The sequence below is a fragment of the Gavialis gangeticus genome, unplaced genomic scaffold, assembly GCF_001723915.1.
Source record: "Gavialis gangeticus isolate Ggan-Ray unplaced genomic scaffold, GavGan_comp1, whole genome shotgun sequence".
Lineage (NCBI taxonomy): Eukaryota > Metazoa > Chordata > Crocodylia > Gavialidae > Gavialis > Gavialis gangeticus.
The window spans coordinates 139,555,604-139,573,844 of record NW_017729025.1 but is presented as its reverse complement, the minus strand read 5'-3'; positions in this window follow the sequence as shown (position 1 = coordinate 139,573,844).

Below are 18,241 nucleotides of genomic sequence, written 5' to 3'. Positions count from 1 at the left end.
TACTTGAATGATAATGCTTTGTACTTTTATAGCACCTTTCATTGGAGACGCTAGAAAAGCTTTACAACAATTAATTAATTCATTATAGTTATTTATAACAACACACTGAAAAGAGCCCATCTGCCACTCTGGGCACCTTTGATTTTATTTAAAATAATAATACAATGAGGGTATGATTAGATAGCACAATTATCTCTAAGTTGTCCTGTGTTTGTCCCAGATCTCAAAAGTCACAGGATTGGCATATACACACATCACCCTTCCAGTTGGAATAAGTGAGTGGTTAAATGTACTTCTGCTTCTCCACCAGCAGATAGCTGGTAAGAGGACACATAACAGCATACCTCCCAGTAGTTAAGTGTCTATAAATTCCCACAGATTCCCCAGTGCTGAGCAAAGCACTCAGTGGGACAGGTGGGAGTGTGTGGTAAAATTTTTGTGGAAAGGAATTTGGTGGAAATCACTCTGTAACTGCTGTCCTGGACCACGTGGCATTTCTGCGGCTATGACTGCCACCCACAGCTATCACTGCTTCCTGCTGCTATTAGCAGGAAGTCTGCAGAATGGATCTGTATGAGAGCCTTGCTTTGCAGGCCATTCTGGCACAGTTTCATGTGCTTCAGCTCAAGATTATGTAGAAAAGTCACTGTCAGTGGGCCCTTCTGGATGAATTGACTTTAGTCAGCAAGGAAGGAAAACTCATGCAGGGAAAAGTTCATGCACTTACTTGGTGCCAACCACTAAGTGGCCTGTGGCTACATCTGGGTCTCCTTCCATGCCAGCAGCTGCTGCCTTGAAGATGAACCTTTGCACGTCCAGGTGGGAGTGGGAGCACTTTCATGGAGAGCTGCATGGATCTGCCTCCTGCCTCTAAAGACAGATTACAGGCATGAGGGTGTCTAGTCTGTTGAGAAGTGAGTCACCAGCACAGTATGGAAGCTTGCTACCCTGACGGTCTCCAGTACGTGAGAAACCATTTTGGGGTTCTCAAGTCCATAGCAGGAGAGGAAGTGTGAAAGATGACTGTATCCCTGCTGCTGGTTGGGGATCCTGCTAGATCCCACTAGATCCCTTGCTGATGAAGCTGTTCATGGGCATCTTGGATGTCCATAAAGAACTGTTTCATTATCAGCCCAGAAGCTGCTGACAGGCCATGGAATGTGCTTCTGGGAGCCTGATGGACATGCCTGGATGCCAGAGACCACAATACCTTGTGGTTTCTGCCTTCATCCCACATGACACCTGCAAGGCCCAGGGGAACCTCTGTGCAAACAACTGCCAGTCTAAGTGGAGCAATCTCCAATATCTGCAGGCTCTATGCCTGTGTATCGCCACACCGAGGCCAAGTATCTGGTGCTCCATATGCAAGATGTGCTAATAGACCACTGTGCTAGACTCTAGGGCGAGGGTTGGCATGGTGGCATGTAGCAAGGTCTCCTTTTGCAAACAACAAAACTGTCAATGGAACTTGTGCTATCATGCGGTCATTTCCAGGACTGGCAGGATATTTGGGGGAGACCGTGGAAAAGTTGAATGGGCATGGTGCCAAAGAAGATCTTTGTGTTGACCTGCCCTGGCATCATACAGGACCTGTTGTAGGGGACTAGATGGCCAAGGGGACTTGAAGTGGATGGGGTGACCATTAGCTCCCAAGCCAGCATCCTGGGCATGGAGAATATGGAGGGAGGGAGAGCATGGATAGGGCCAGGCAACTCTCTCTGCTAAAGTTGGTTTCTTTGGCTGCTGAGCTGCTGAGCCATCCTGCAGCTGCTGAGCCATCCTCCCAGGCATGGGGAAGGAGAGGGCTGGGCAAGGCAAGCTGCTTCTGATGAAGCTGTTTTGTTCCCTGATTCTTTTCTTTCTCCTGAATGCCTGTGCCAACTGGCTAGTGCTCCAGCCCTATACATCCAGTGCAGACCACAGTCATATGTTAGGCAATGGCCAGGTCTCATATTAAACAGCACAACAGAAAATTCCCAGCTGACCAAAACCTGGATGAACAAAACCAGAAGCCAAACACAAGCAAAGCAGCGCCTCAGCACTTCAACACACCCATAAAAGCCTGGACCTAAAACTTGCCAAGGTCTCCATGCCAATTGCTGCTGCCCCACATCCAGCATGGCTGCAGCACAAGCACTGTGGAGTCAGAATGGTGCCATGCAAAGTGGTAGCCAACCGCTGACTGCCACAGCTGGATATTGGTGGTAAATGGCTGTGGTGAATGGCTGGCTGAATTTAGGTGGTGCTTACTTCAGCCTCAGCCATGGGAGAGACTTGTGGCAGAAGGGATCCTTGGATACTCTGATATTCCAGTTGAGCAAGGTGATGGTGAACACATCAAGGATGATCTTTGTCTTCAAGGTCAGTACAGAATGAGGCAATCCATGGACTCCCACTCTAATCTCTCATGCTCCATAAGTGCCTCTAATAATCTGCTCAATGGCAAGACAAATGGAAGAGAATTAGAATTGTTTGGTTCCTTGCCTGACCACTGCCATGCAACAGCAATAGTACATCTGCCCTTCCTCCTGCCACTTTCTGGCTTTCTTGATCCAGGATCAGCTGGTTTCCACCACAGATCCCATCATGTCCATCTTCACGCGCATGTGGCTTTTCCTCTGCCTGACTGTTCTCTGGGCCCCAGTCTCTGCCCTCAGCGTTGGGCTGTTATTTGGTGCTGAGGGTCTGTTGCTACCATTTGCATATGTCTGGCCTGAAAAGAGAATATGGGAAACAGGGCAGCATGTAAAACAGCACCTGATGTGTGGTTGGCATTCTCTGCTCCTGTGAACCATTGCCTCACTACCTTGCACTTGGAGTGGAATAGGGTCCAATCACAGCTTTGTCTGTGGGTCAGCATTTCCATGACAATCTGCTTGAAGATCACTTGTTTTTTGTGGCTTGAACTGAGTGTCTACTGGTTCTCCACCAAATACTAATAAGATCCACTACTTCCTCCCTGGTCCAGTTACTGCCATGCTTCCATACAACCCTGGATGTGGACGGAGGAATCATACTTAAAGAAGGATGGAGGTTGATGGATGAATGTCCAACCATAGAATCACAGAAAAAATTGGCTTGGTGTGTGATGGATGGACAGAAGGACCTTACCTTATGGGGTTGTGGATGGGTCCCAATGATGTCCCTGATGTCCTCAGCTCAGGCAGGCTGGATACAATGTGTCCAGGGCCTTGGCCTTGGATCAAGTGGGCCAAGGAAATAGCTGAGTCTCTGGCTGCATTGCATCCGGCCTGCCCAGGCTAAACTGCACAGAACCCCCAGGAGCCGATGCCACCTCTCCCACCCACAGTGTCTGGCATGGAGGCCAGGCGCTTGCCTGGGATGGAGGTGGGTGAAGCAGGAGAAGCCATGCTGGGTCCTGGGGTCAGACGCAGTCCCAGCCCATCTGTTGTCTTGGAAGGGAGCCCCAGCATGGGCTTTTATGGGTGCATGAATCCCGGGAGTGCAGTGAGGCATCCCGCCCCTGCAGGGCTGCATTGCCCAGCTAGCAAACCCACCCAAAGGGAGAGGTATGGGGGAGCCACTAGCAAAGGCCTTACCCACACTGTGCTTCCCTCTTCCCCTGCAGGGACTCACAGGGGGCCTTACTCCTGTGCTTTGACAGGAGCCCTTGCATCTCCTGCCCCCTCTGCCAACTTACCACACACCAACAGGACCACTGCTGCCAGAACCACCATTCAGACTGCGGTGTCTGAACTAATAGAAGAGTACCTACCACTTCTTTGTCTTGGTTGTGCCCAGTGGCAGCACAGGGTCCCATGGGCTTGGCTGCTGATGCTGAGGAGGCAGGAACACAGGGAGGCAGTTAGAGCTGGGGTTGGGACTGGGCTGATCACGTCCAGGGGGACTGAAGGCTCCCACCCTCTTGGCCGGCACTAAGCTGCACCACCCAGCTACACTGCCCCAGGCTCCCACAGGCTGTCCAGGTTGCTGACTAGGGCAGGCTGCCCAGTGAACTGCATTAAGGTGCCTTGCTATGTCCACATGTAGACATGAACCTAAATCACCTTAATGCACCTTAGGCTAAAGCACATTAAGTATGTATTTAAGCAACCTTAATTGTGGCTTTATAGTGGTCTAAAAATATGTATTTAAAGAAATAGTCACATAGGTAAAAAATTCCTAATTTACAACATCCTATTAAATATTATGAAACAATTAGCTAACAAACCAAACATGAAACTAAGTTCATACATTGTCTGAACCAGTTTTTCAGGGAAATTTAGCAGATGTACATCTTTAAGTGAATGAGTTGCCCTAGGGAATCAGCTAGGATTTCTCATGTCTTTAAAGTTATGGTAAACATCTACTCAAACATAGTGCCAAATTCAGTGGAGAAGTACAAGTTTCTTTATGGTGAATCATCACTGTGCCTCTGCCTTGATCTCTAAGGGCAAACTCCTCATACCTCAATTTATTCCTTGGCCTCTGTGCCAAGACATATAACAAGGTAAAGCTTGTTAGTTCTAAGATAATTGGGAAGGTAGCTTTTGAGATGTGGAATCAGCCCACAAAAACTGGAAGGAAGTCAGCTGTTTCTGTTTATATATCTTTATGGCCATTAGATGATAACAGCTTTCAGTCAGTACTGGCTGGGTCTGAATTTGAATCTTTGGCATACAAGTAAAAGGCTTCCCTGTCCTGTTGCCAGTCACATGAGCAAACCAGTTCCAGTGAACTGGAATTCCTTGACTTCTTACAACCTTAATGTTAATCTGAATGGTGTTTTGTAGTCCATAATCTATTATCAAAGGTTCACAGATTCATAGATGCTAGGGTCAGAAGGGACCTCAACAGATCATCGAGTCCGACCCCCTGCCTAGGCAGGAAAGAGTGCTGGGGTGAGATGACCCCAGACAGATGCCTATCCGAGGTTCTGTTTAAAAAAAAAAAGAGGCAGAAAATCAAACACAGCTATCAACAATTACTCTTATTATATTGAAATTAAATATTTGACACGTTATATAGCTTATTAGCCAAGTTGCTGCTTATGTTACAAGGTACACAACAGTTGATTTTACTACTCATCAGCTTTAGAAATTACACCAAACCCTATAAAGCTTAAAGATATTTTGCATAGAGTATATCAACCCTGCACAGCAATACAGTTTGCTCCTTAATGACTAATTACACTCCATTTTCAGAACTCACATAATTTAATTATTTAAGAAGCTTGCAATACATCCACTACAAAGCAGGGATATTCATACTTCCAATTTTGCATTATCTTTGAAGTGTATCCACTTTAAAAAGGATATTACAGTAAAATAAATGAAAATATGTTCTGAAGAAGCCTTTGCTCACCCTAATTACCCCTCCTCACCAAGAAACCAACAACATTTTCTACCCATGATTTTTATTTATCTTCTCAATGCCTGCAGAAAATGGTGAGAGTCCTACAGGACACTACACCATTATAGACACGTTTTCTCACTGCGAATTACTAGAATGTCTCTACAAGGTATGTTTTGTGACTGCATGGGAGATATAATAAAGTTAATATTCCTCTTTTTTCATTTGGCTGGACAATTGCATGCAGGAAAAAATATTTTTTAACCTTCATTTCTATTTCTCTCTTTTATATATTTTGACTACCAGATAAGGTTAAAGTTTCTGGCATGTTGATTGAAGGCCACTGTAAGTTATTCTAAGGTCAGGTCAAAGTAGTGTTATTCTAGAACTGAGGAAATGCCAAATGAACTGTAAATTTACAATGCAGCTACCATTTTATACAATATTAATTTAAAAGTATAGATAGAGTGGCAGCCATTCACTTACATTTCAAAACTTTACTTCAATATAACAGTAAGGAATCCTGAGGGCATCTTTCCATTTAAAACTATTGCAATGAATTTAGATGCATCTGTTCATGTCTTAATGGAACTCATGCCAGTCACAAAACCATCAAATATGTTTTGGAATGGTAATTTAAAAATAGGTTAATGCAGTACAAAGGGAATTAGTTATACACGTTTCTTTCTTAACTATAGACAGATTCCCACTAAGTGCTCCACAGAGGCTACCAACATGGTTTTGGTTTATATCAGAAGCAGAATCATTCTGCACAATTGTTTTAGCTGATTCCTGTAGGTGGCTATTTTGATTGAATAAGGATACTTAAAAACTTACATCCAGCACCTGCTGAACACTAATCATGAATAGTCACTGATATTCACAAGTCCTCTACCTGCATGATTTAAAACCCCCCCACAGTTTTATGCTGGAAGAAGGCTTAAATGTACACAAAGTCAGGAGAGATGTCCACAGAATGTCCACATCCTGAGTTGTAATTTATGCCCAGCATGGTAGGGTGGAATGGTGCACTTTTCCAAAGTAACCTGTAAGCTGCATTTGGACACAAGCGAAACCACATAATAGCTGAAGTAGCCAGATCACTGGACTACTTAATAGCAGAAATCCTACTTTTCCAGCACACTTCTCCTGGTTTGTTGTAATACTAGTATGTCATTGTTTTCTGATATAGATGGGTTGCAGCAAGGTGCTTATCTATATCTTTAAGTTAGTAATTCTCAACCTTTTTAGACTCAAGGCACCCCTCAAGAGACTTGAGGCATCCTTTAGAAAATGCCAGCTCTTAGTTTTTACTCTTTTAGACTACAGAAAAAAAAAGGACAATTCTTCTGTTTCAAAGAACTCAGAAAGACCACAACAGGTCAGAAGGTTTTTAATACTATGAATCCTTACGTAAGAACTTTGGTTTTATTTTGTGAATTATGTTTGCACACCTAATAGTGCTAACATTGTGTGGCAGCCTGCAGCACCCTTAGAGGGCTCCCAAGGTACCCGTGGTACCATGCCATCCTAGCTGAGAATTACTGGCTTGAGCACTCAGATAGCATCACTGGCAAACTTAAGTACTTTGCTGAGTCAGGGTCATAACTTGAAGTCTTTTATATGCTAAAACAGAATGGCGCTTGACAGAGAGGAGAATCATGTAGCATTTGGGGGACTGCCCTGGTAATGCAGGTCTTAAAAACTGTGCCAACTCTTTTGAGTTAAAAGCAATAATAACAGCATTTTAGAAATATTTAACTGATTGTCAATTATACTTTTCCACACATTGCTGCTTGCCCCTTACTCCTAAATTGCAATACTGAATCCTGAGACCTTTATTACATAGAGCTTCTTCTGTGGTAAATGAACATGCACTAAAATAATGATGTCTATTAAAGATAACTAATAATTCTAAAGACCACCATTTTAAGTCATAAGTATATCCCTTAAATACTTTTTAAAATGTTTCTTATTGTACTGCAGACATTCAGCTTTTTCTGCCAATCCCTTACTATCAAATCCTTTTACAGTTCTTTGTTGTTAAACCAAATATAGTGCTACATTGTCTCTCTACACACATTACTGCTGGATAAAGCCCCTAGTTCCCTAGACTGAATCTGTACTGTTCTCTTCCCTGGTTTCTCAATGCTATCTCATTGCAACAGCACACACTGAAAGCACGCTATTCCCACACCCACCAACACAGCTCTTGGGATAAGAACTGCACCATTGATATAGTGTGTATTCTTTTCCATAGGTTCCCACCAGCATGTCGCTAACAATTTCCTGGGCCTTATCAAAAAAAAGAAGAAAAAAAAAAGGGAAAAAAAAAGCCTTTGAAAAGTGGAAACAAAGAATCAGACTCCATTGTTGTTCTACTTTCATTGCCATAATCTGTGTTTTCCATCGCCCTACATGTAGAGACTACAAACATCACCTAATACAGATACTCCAATCAACAATTTGCTGTGGACACTTATTGTTCAGTATCTGTAATCTTTCAGCCAAGTGTTTGTGGTTTTTAAATCGTCCTTTTCATTTCTTTGCAGCAGCTTGAATCAAGTCAAAGAACCTTTTCCTTTGCCTGTCACCATGAGGAACAACTAAGTCAATTTCAAACTTTGGACTTTATTCATACAAGCACAACATACAGTTCACAAGAGTTTGCCACAGAAATTACACAGAAACAAAGAGTACAAAATGCCACTTTGATTAAGTGCACGACTGGAATCCCTTACTTTTCAGCACAAGGCTTTTCTCCTAAACAGCACTAAGGGCTTTTTTAACCATTGTAATACTAAGTAAAGTAGGAAGAGGTAAAATTGATATATTGTAGATCATGATTAAAAAATACATTTGTACTTTTTTTCCCAAAGACCCTCATGAAAATTAACACCATCTGGGGAAGCATCTGTGGTTTTGCCATCCATTATAAACTATAAATGATTCTATTATTCAATACGTTGTTATGCAATAATGCTTTAATGTCACATTGAAGCTGACACCCAGAGGAAAATTTGAGAGCAAAGAACAAGTGGTAGGAGAACAAAGCAAAAGAGATGCTAAAGTTGCTGTTAGTCACAACATGTGCTGGGTTTATTTTTTGAATTATGTTTGCACACCTAAGGGTGCTTCCATTGTGAGGCATACCCAACAACCTTGAAAAGATCTCAGAGTACCCAATGGTGCCATGGCATCCTAGCTGAGAATCTTCAGTTCTTCAACCAAAGCTATCTATGGGTCAATAACACAAGGAGTCATCCCTCTGAGGTCCAAGGATGTAAAAACACTCTTTAAAGACAGCTCTACCATCCCCGTAAGGTGGAAGGAACACTTTCAAGAGATGCTGAACTGAGACTCTAACATTAAAGATAATACTATCAAAGCCATTCCACAAAATTCCATTAAGGACTACATTGCAGATCCACTGGTTTATGAAGAAGGCTTGAAAACCACTAAGTAGATGAAGAACAACAGAACAGATGGAATATCAGCTGAAATTTATAAGGAAGTTAGAAAAACGCTCTCTTATCCACTATACCTCATTATTATGAAAATTTGGAACATGAACTTGAGAGATACCAGAATTATTACCATATTCAAGAAAGGGGGTGGATTGGATTGTAGCAATTATCATGGCACTCTTGTCCATAGCTAGGAAGAACCTTACCCACATTCTGCTCTATAGACTCACTTTGCACACAGAAAAGATTCTAGCCAAGTCCCAATATAGTTTCAGACCACTCAGGAGTACAATAAATATGACCTTTGTTGCTAGACAGCTTCTGGAGAAGTGCACGTGCAATACCAAGGTTTTTACATGGCCTTCACTAATCTAAGGCCTTTGATTCAATCAACAGAGAGGCCCTAGAAGATCCTAATATGATTTGGATTCCTGACAAAACTTGTTACCTAAGCAATGTCTCAGAAACAGACCCTTCTCTATTAGAACTGGAGTCAAACCAAGGATCTGTGATTGCACCAACACTCTTTTCCATCTCTATTATAACTATTCCAAATCCCACTGCTGATAGACTTCCCTCTCTAGTTAGCGATCTGGATGATGGGGTGGAAAGTAACCTGTTTAAATTCGCTGATGACACCAAAATCTGGGGGGAGGTGAGCACGCTAGCAGGGAGTGAGAGATTGCAGAGGGATCTGGATAGGTTACAGGGGTGGGCTAACAGGAACAGGATGCGTTTTAACACGGACAAGTGCAGGGTGCTGCACTTGGGCAGTAGGAACCAGCAGCACACTTACACAATGGGGAACTCCCTACTCGAGAGCACGGAGGCAGAAAGAGATCTTGGAGTCATTATTGACTCCAAGATGAACATGGGCCGACAATGCGAGGTCATGGTTGGCAGGGCTAACCGGACCTTGTCGTGCATCCACAGGTGCATCTCGAGTAGAGCCAAGGAGGTGATCCTCCCCCTCTACGCGACGCTGGTCAGGCCACAGCTGGAGTATTGTGTCCAGTTCTGTGCGCCCCATTTCAAGAGGGATGTGGACAACATGGAGAGGGTCCAGAGGAGGGCCACCCGCATGATCCGGGGACAACAGGGCAGACCCTACAGTGAGAGACTGCGGGACCTGAACCTATTCAGCCTCCACAAGAGAAGGCTGAGGGGGGACCTGGTGACCGTCTATAGACTCACTAGGGGGGACCAGAAGGGTTTGGGGGAGACGCTGTTTCCCCTAGCGCCCGCTGGCATAACAAGGAGTAATGGGCACAAGTTGATGGAGAGGAGGTATAGATTGGACATCCGCAAAAACTACTTCACGGTTAGGGCGGCTAGGAGCTGGAACCAACTTCCAAGGGAAGTGGTGCTGGCCCCTACCCTGGGGGTCTTTAAGAAGAGGCTGGATGCCTACCTGGCTGGACTCGTTTGAGTCCCATTTCTCTTTTTGGGGTTTTTTGTTGTTCTCCCGCCCTGGCGGGGGGTCGGGCTAGAAGATCTACTAGGTCCCTTCCGACCCTTAATCTATGAATCTATGAATCTATGGATAGGAATCTCTTTAACATCAACCAGTTACGTTTCCAATCCAAAGTAACCAGGACCTCTGTTAGTGATCTCCAATATACATATGATTGTGTTGTGTGTGCCCACTCAATTGAAGAACTTTGGGTCACTCTTGATTGCTTCTATGAAGCATATAAAGTTTTTGGGGTCACTGTCAATTTCATGAAAACCAAGATACTTTACTAACCACCCAAGACCAAGCAGCTTTTCCTCCACATATTACAATCAGATGGCCACTCTTGGAGAACGTTGAGTACTTCCCTTGCCTGGATAACCACCTTTTCCAAAAAATAAGCATAGGTGACAACATTCAACACCAGATAAAATCTTCCGGTGTTACCTTTGCATGTTTCTGAAACTGCTTCTTCAATGATTCTGACCAAATTTCTTGTCTAACAGACTCCTGTCATCCCTACCCCGTTGTATGGGTCTAAAAGCTGGATAACAAATCAGAAACAACTGTAAGCTTTGGAATATTATCATCAATAATGTTTTCAGAAAATCCTCCATATCAGTTGAATTAATGGCAAACAGCCGCTCAAGCAAACACCACCAGCATTGAAGCCACATGTAACTGTCACCAGTTCCATTGGACAGGATATGTCATAAGGATGCTTAACAACAGGTTCCCAAAACAGACCCGGTACTCCCAACCCACTGACGCTCTAAAGGCAGGCAAAAGAAGAGATTCAAGGAAACCTTGATGGCCAGTTTGAAGAAATGCAATATTAATATCAGTACCTGGGAGACTCAAGCACTGAATTGTCTCCAACGGTACTGTGATGTATGATGAGGTATCAATCATTTCAAGCAAAATTGCCTCATTATGGAAGTGAATAAACAAGAAACAAAGGAGAAGAGACATGACCTAATATTACCATGATCTACACCTTTCTCTTGGAACAATATATACTCAGTATTATAATGCTATGAAAGAATATTACATGCCCACCGTTCCTTAAAGAAACATTGTTCTTTCCTGTAAAGACAGCCCATTGTCTAATAACCAGGATACTAGAAGAACCAGGACCTTTACATTCATATCTGTGAGACTGCCAGTTACTTGCTGAGTAACCATGAGCAAACCAATTTAAACAGACCTGCTCCCCCATTTTCAAATCTGTAAAGCTGGTCTATTATGTGTAATAACTCACTTTATATAAGTATAGTGAATGCTATTTAATGTTTGCAAAGTACTGTGAGGTATAGGCATTATGAAAATTGACTTACCATGTATCCTGCTCTGGAGAGTTTAAAGAGAAATAGTGTTACACATAGACTGGAATTCTTAAAGGAGTCTTAGGGAGTCAAGCATCAACACCTTGCAAAACGCACTGATTTAAGGTCCTGTTACTTTCCATATATTTGTAACAAATGCTTGAAATGCAGATTTGGCTAATGCTGAGGTCATTATTCCCAGTGAATTGCTGTTACTGTAGAAACAGTACAAAATAAAGGGGATATGGAATTTTCAGCTCTAAGCAGGTAAAGAGAGAATTGTTTTCCACATCAGAATTCATATTTCAGCACTAGAACCCCATTCCAGGCACCTACTTTCTAGCAACTGTCTACAAAAACCTTGTCTATATTTTGGGACTATCATAGACATAAGTAGGTGCAAAACACTTCTAAAATTGGGTCCCAAATCCATATTTTTCTATGTAGTCATTTTCAAGAGTTGCTCAGGACCTGCCTTTAGTGCCAATAGGTTTTAGCGGTATTCAGAGAACCATAGGCTACTTTTATTTATATGGATTCAGGAACTTAAATTTAGTTGAAAAAGTCAGACCAGTTTGGCTCATATAAATAAAAATAAATGAACAGCATCATTTTATAATATTTTTGTGCTTATCCAAATCCACCTGCACTTAATCCCATTAAACACATATAACTCTTTGGCAGAAATCTTATCAGAGAGGTGTAAAAAATATTAAATGGGTATATAAAACATGGCATTATTATACCAGTAATGTAAGACTGAATAAAAACACGGTGCACAGGAAGGCTTTGAGAGCACCTTTATGTCTCATTTTCAATAACAGAATCCCCTAAAACAGTTAATTGAAGAACAAAGATTGCAAAACATTATAAAACCCAGCTCACTTGTGTATATTTATCTTTCATTTTGTTTTATTTTTGTGCTTAACTGCAAGGCAAGAATGAAATTGGTTATTTGTCTAAAAGCTTAAAACTGCTCACTTGGTCAGAAATAATAGTGCTGTATTTTTCATGAAGTCTGTTAACAGACAAAAGAAAACTTGGTGACTTTCTAAATCTAACCTTCTAACTCACCATGAATAAACATTTTTCTACATGCAGAGTGTCCTGCTTATGGACCAGATCCTGAGCTCAAGAAAAGTACCCCTCATTTACTGAGGACCTGGCCACTGTACTTTTATCTGCTCTTCTTTTGCATTTCCTTCTTCACTTTTCCCATCAAAGAAGATAGTTTGAATAGTTAGAGTCCTTTTTTTTTCTACTTACACCACAATAGCTTCTGTGCCTGTTGTCAAGCTGCCCGTATGTTAGAATGACCTTCAAAACCTTGCAAGCTTCTTTCCTTGTCTCACTTACATCATTCCTGAAAATTCACTTTTGCAGCATTGTGCACAAAAGGACTGAAGGCATTCACACTTAGGCAGTAATGTCACCTCCTCTTTCCCCCTGCACTTGGGAGCAGAGGCAAATAGGTCCTGCTGAACTTCCAATCCCACCTGGGTTTCCACAGGGTACAAAAGGTGTAACCTTGAATCTGTTACATCACAATACTGTCCAAAGTAAATGAGCTAGAAGGAGAAATAATTTGATGCTATCTGCAAACAACAGCATATTATTTCCTGCTATCCTCTCTGCACACTCATCACCCTGCCCCTCGAGTAAATTGAGTCTCTCAGACAACCCATTCTGGGATCTGTTTCTTGGACAGCTCACCTAAAAACTGACCCTTTCTCATCCTGGCTCATAATGCAATATTTTACTTTATTCCCTATGTTATATAATTCCAGGCACATATATTAATTGGATTTTCCTTCAACTATATGTGAACGTCCCTTCCAACACCACAGACAATGCCTCTGTTAGAGACCCCCTTTTGACAATACTTTACAATGAATTCACTCTACACAAATTATGTTTTAAAAGATGACAAATATTCACTAAACAAATATTTTTTTTAATATTCAAAAGAGAGCATGCCTACTAAGGAAAATGCAGGTCATGCAGATTTATTAATGGTGCTAACAGCACTCTCTGCTGTATTTTTTCTTGCTCTTTTAGTTTTTTTAAAAAGTAAAAAATAGCATAGTATGTTTGTATACACACATATATCTCCACATATTTTTTCTGCAAAATTACACAACATAAATAATAGATATTAGACCATACAATACTTAGTCAGATTTAGCCAGTGAGTAAAACTGAATGTGAAGATCAACATTTTAATGAAAAGTTAAGTTTCTATTGTTGTAAGAAGGGGAAAAAAATCTCAGGAAACACTAAATTTAAAATTCCTACAGGAAAGATTACACAGGGCAAGACTGCCAGCTTACAATCAGTCCTGTGAACCTGGAGTTAATCATACTCTTCCTTATAGTTTCCTCCTTCCTCATGTAGGGATGTCTGTACCAGCCCTTACCCATGCCAAGTACCAAGTTGAAGTCCTGCACTTCTACACTCCTCACCCACCTGTACCACCGGACACAGAAGCCCCACAGGGTATGTTTAGGCTGATCCTGAGATGTGTCTGCCCTAAAGCATTTCCCCACTCACTAACTCCCATTCTCCATGCACCTAATCCCAGAAGTAAGACAAGTACCTTAAGAGTCCAACTACCGCTGCTTTTAGGCCCTCTAAGGCATGCTTGCTAGTGCATGCTTAGGGCTGTTTAAGGAAGAACCTTTGCCTCATTCTGGGGCTTTGTCCTGTATGGAGGGGAGCAGTGGGCTGGGAAAGTGGTTTATTCATCGTGGTGTGGCCTGCTACAGCACACTGAATCTTCTCCCTTCTACAAATGACCTTGGAAGTGAGTTGCTTACCCTGCTGCCTTAATTACCTGACTCGGGTCCATTCCAGGTAACTCCAGCTCTCAAACTAGCTTTATTCTTCACTAAAACAACCTTGAATCCACAATAAATGAAGCAAACAAGCCAAACTCTCTCCCCCACTCCCGCAGCCCTGTCTCCTCTCCTGACATTAGGTGAGGAGCAATTTTAGCTGCAGGCTTCTTCCAGCATACCAGCCTGCCATCTCTCCTCTCAGCCCTTCCTCCTGCAGTGCTCTTACCTGCTTTGTGGCTCAACCCTCTTCAGTAGGTCATTACTTCCAGCTTGCCTCCAGCCTCCCAGCCAGTCTGACTATTATCCACTGACAGCCTAGAGCTGGGTTCTGGGCCCTTGAGAGGTCAAACACCTCCACATATATGCTATATGGGCAACAACCTAACCATAGCAAAAAATGACCTTACATCTTTCTTCACCCCTGAAGAGGTGTATATGATGAGCTCCAAACTGGCTGATAACCTGCCTCAGTATTCATAATTTTTTCTATTTCTTTTTTTTTCTAATTAAGAGCTTGAGTGCAATACACTTATCTTCACTAAATAACTTATTCCCACATGCTTGCTATTGATTTCAGTGAGAGTACTTGCAGAGTAAAGTATTAATCACTGGAACTCAGGGGTTAACAATCGAGCCCTGAATATGATTCCTAAAATATTTATTTATGTTGTTAAATATGCCAGAAAATATAAATTATGTACAATATGGCTGAGTTAATATTACTACAGGAACTTTAATGTTTCCCTTTCCTGACTTTATTTTACTTCAATAACTTCCATGCTACTGCAATCTAGCATTTTGCTTTTCATGTGGTCAGTATGGTTAGTATAACCACATACTTAATAAAATTTTACTTTGGCTCAAAGATAGGGAGAAAAATGGTGAGAAGGAAGCATGGATTGTAGTTGGGATACTTTATATCAGGGGTGGCCAAACTGTGGCATACGTGCCAGAAGTGCCAGTGAGCAGCCTTTGTGTGTGGCATACAGCAAACTAGGGAGGAGATAGGCAGCACGGTGGCATATAGGGAAGGAAGCAGAAAGCAGAGCAGCAGATCAAGCAGGGAGCAGAAAATAGAGCAGCAGATCAAGCAAGGAAAGTGGATCAGTATGGCCCTCAGAGTGGACACAGGGATTAATTTGTGGCACACCTGTGAAAAAAGTTGCCCTCCACTGCTCTACACATGTGCAAAGGTCAGGGCTGGGCAACACAACTACAAGAATTCAGAAACATTCAGCAATAAGGTGTGACAATTACAAGTCCTAATTATAATCAGTAGCTTTCCCCAAAGGCTGAGCTAAATAGTGCTTGGAGCCAGGGAAAGGTTATAAAACATTTGTTAAAGATAGCTGATTAGTGCAGGTCTGAGCTGTGCCTGCTATGAAGATTCAGTTCAGTACCTGCTGTTTAATTCTGTCTTTACTTATTAGGGAAGCCAACCATTAAGATGATGTTTGGTGTACAACATCATGAGAGACCTGGGAGGGGAGCAATTATGACCTCTAGATGGTCACTCTAAATTATAGACTAACTGCTTAGATTATCACTGTTGACAAGGTAGGTAAGGAATGAGTTAATGGAAAGAAGATAATGCCCTATATGGTAGGGCCTTATACATGGGTACGGATACTGCATTTGTTGATCCCAGTATGTGTACTACTTTGTCAGATGAAGAAACCACCATGGGCTGGAATCCCGTGATCTGCAGAGACCCTAGATTGTTTGTTGCCTAGGTTCTGAAGCATACACATTATATTGAAACCGAATATGTTAATACATCTAACAGCAATGAAAATGGGGAAATTCTGGTGAGAAATGCCTGCTAAGCTTCCTAATAACTTTTTGTAACATTATCCATAGTGCGTCAAACAGCATTTGCCATGTCTTGGACTATTTACAATATTTTTCTGTCTGCATTATACATTTGTTTATGAAAAAAACCCTGTATGATACTCCCCCTCCTTGAAAGTTGATTGGCAACTGTTAGCACCAGCTTAACAGGCTTTTACATACAACAGACCTGAGATTTAACTTTGTGTCTTACTTTTGAAGTATTGTCCTTAAAAGATAGAACTGCAATCTGTGCATCAGCAGTTAAGATGTGGTGCAGGGAGATGGGGATTATTAGAGTTATACATAATAATGCCTGAGCGTTTTACTGCCCTCTTATGTTTATCTTTTAAAAGATCTGTTAAGCTTCTTGGTTCACACCCAAGTGGAATAGAGATGGAATGACATAGAAGCAAGGGGCAAAGATTATTGTTGCATGATATCTTTTATTGGACCAACTACATGGTTAGGATAGGCTTGTACACTGTGGACACATCTACACAAGATACTACTGAGCAGTGGTTACTGCACATTTATTTATTACTTGATTACACAAGTATAATCATTTATTTGTATAATCAAGTACTAAACAAATGTGCAGTAACCAGAGTTACTGTGCAGTAGCACCAGCAAACATCTTTTAAGTGGTGGTACTGTGCAGTAGCTTAATAATTCTATACAGTAGCGTATTAGCACTGTTGGTGTTGTGACGTGCTACTGTGTAGTATTATTCGGTTACTGTGCAGTCAGTGTCTTCTGTAGATGCACCCTGTATTCAGTAACTTGTTTAAGTCTATCCTAACTATGCAGCTGGTTCAGTAAAAGCTATCATCCACAAAAAAACTTTGTCTCATGTATTTCCTGGACTGTCACAGGTACATCACTACAACACTACTACAACTTAGAGACAAGGGTTTGGGGTTTTTTTGTGATCTCTCCTAAATTTTCTGGACCATCATGACCTCAACAATACTCCAACATACTACTGAATTGACTACTTTTTTTTTTAGCTTCAGCTGTTTTTGCATCACCGTTCTCCCTAAGGGTTTTTTATAGGAAAGGGGACATTTAACCCCTTATCTGCCAAATTGTGCAGCAATGTAGAACTGTAGACTGATATAGCGCCCCAGTGACTCCAATCATCATGCAATGCTTCCTACATCCTACAGGATAGAGCCTTGGTTTCCAGAAAAAGATTTCCTGTTAGGACCCTGGACAGAAAAAGCAATACATAAATATGTTGAATTGTTGCAAGCCTCACCAACCACACTGCACGGACATTACTTGTTAATGTTTTAAACCTCTTATTGGCTTCACCTTAAGGAAGGATGCATTGGAATAACTTTCCTTGGCTAATTTACTGCTCCTTGCTCTGGACTATGTGGGCAGAGGTGGTGTGGATGTGGTTGGGGCAGATTTGGCCCAATATAGGAAGAAATTATTTTTTTCCTAACACTAAAGCAAAAAGAATTGTTAAAATACTAAAGTACCAGTGATGCAATTATGTATTAGGATAGTGTTCTATAGAAATTGATAAAAATGCAACAACATTAAAGTTCCTTGGGTAAATTCATCTTTGGTGCAATCCCAATTGAATAGAACAACAAGAATGAAGTTGGTACTGTGTGTTTAATTTTAAATGCAAAACACATTTTTCTTTCATGTTGTTGGAGTGATGTTGTAGTCATGGTGGTCCATTAAATATGCAAGAGGTAAATATTTTTGGGTGTGATATCTTTTAGGGGACCAACTGGCACACCTTGTACGCAAAAGCTTGTAAGAAACCTCTGCAGTTGGTCCCCTACAAGCTATCACCTCAAAAAAAAATTGCCTCATATATTTCCTTTGATTATCTGTTTTGAATAGTACTTTTAAAAGCTGCAAAAAGGTAAAACTTTGGCAAAAAGAAAACTATGTCTAAAAACAGTAGCTTTTGAAGCACATCAAGTTCTATAGACATGGGAAGTCAGGCTTTAAAAACAGGATGTGTTAGTATTTGTTACTGTCATAAATGCT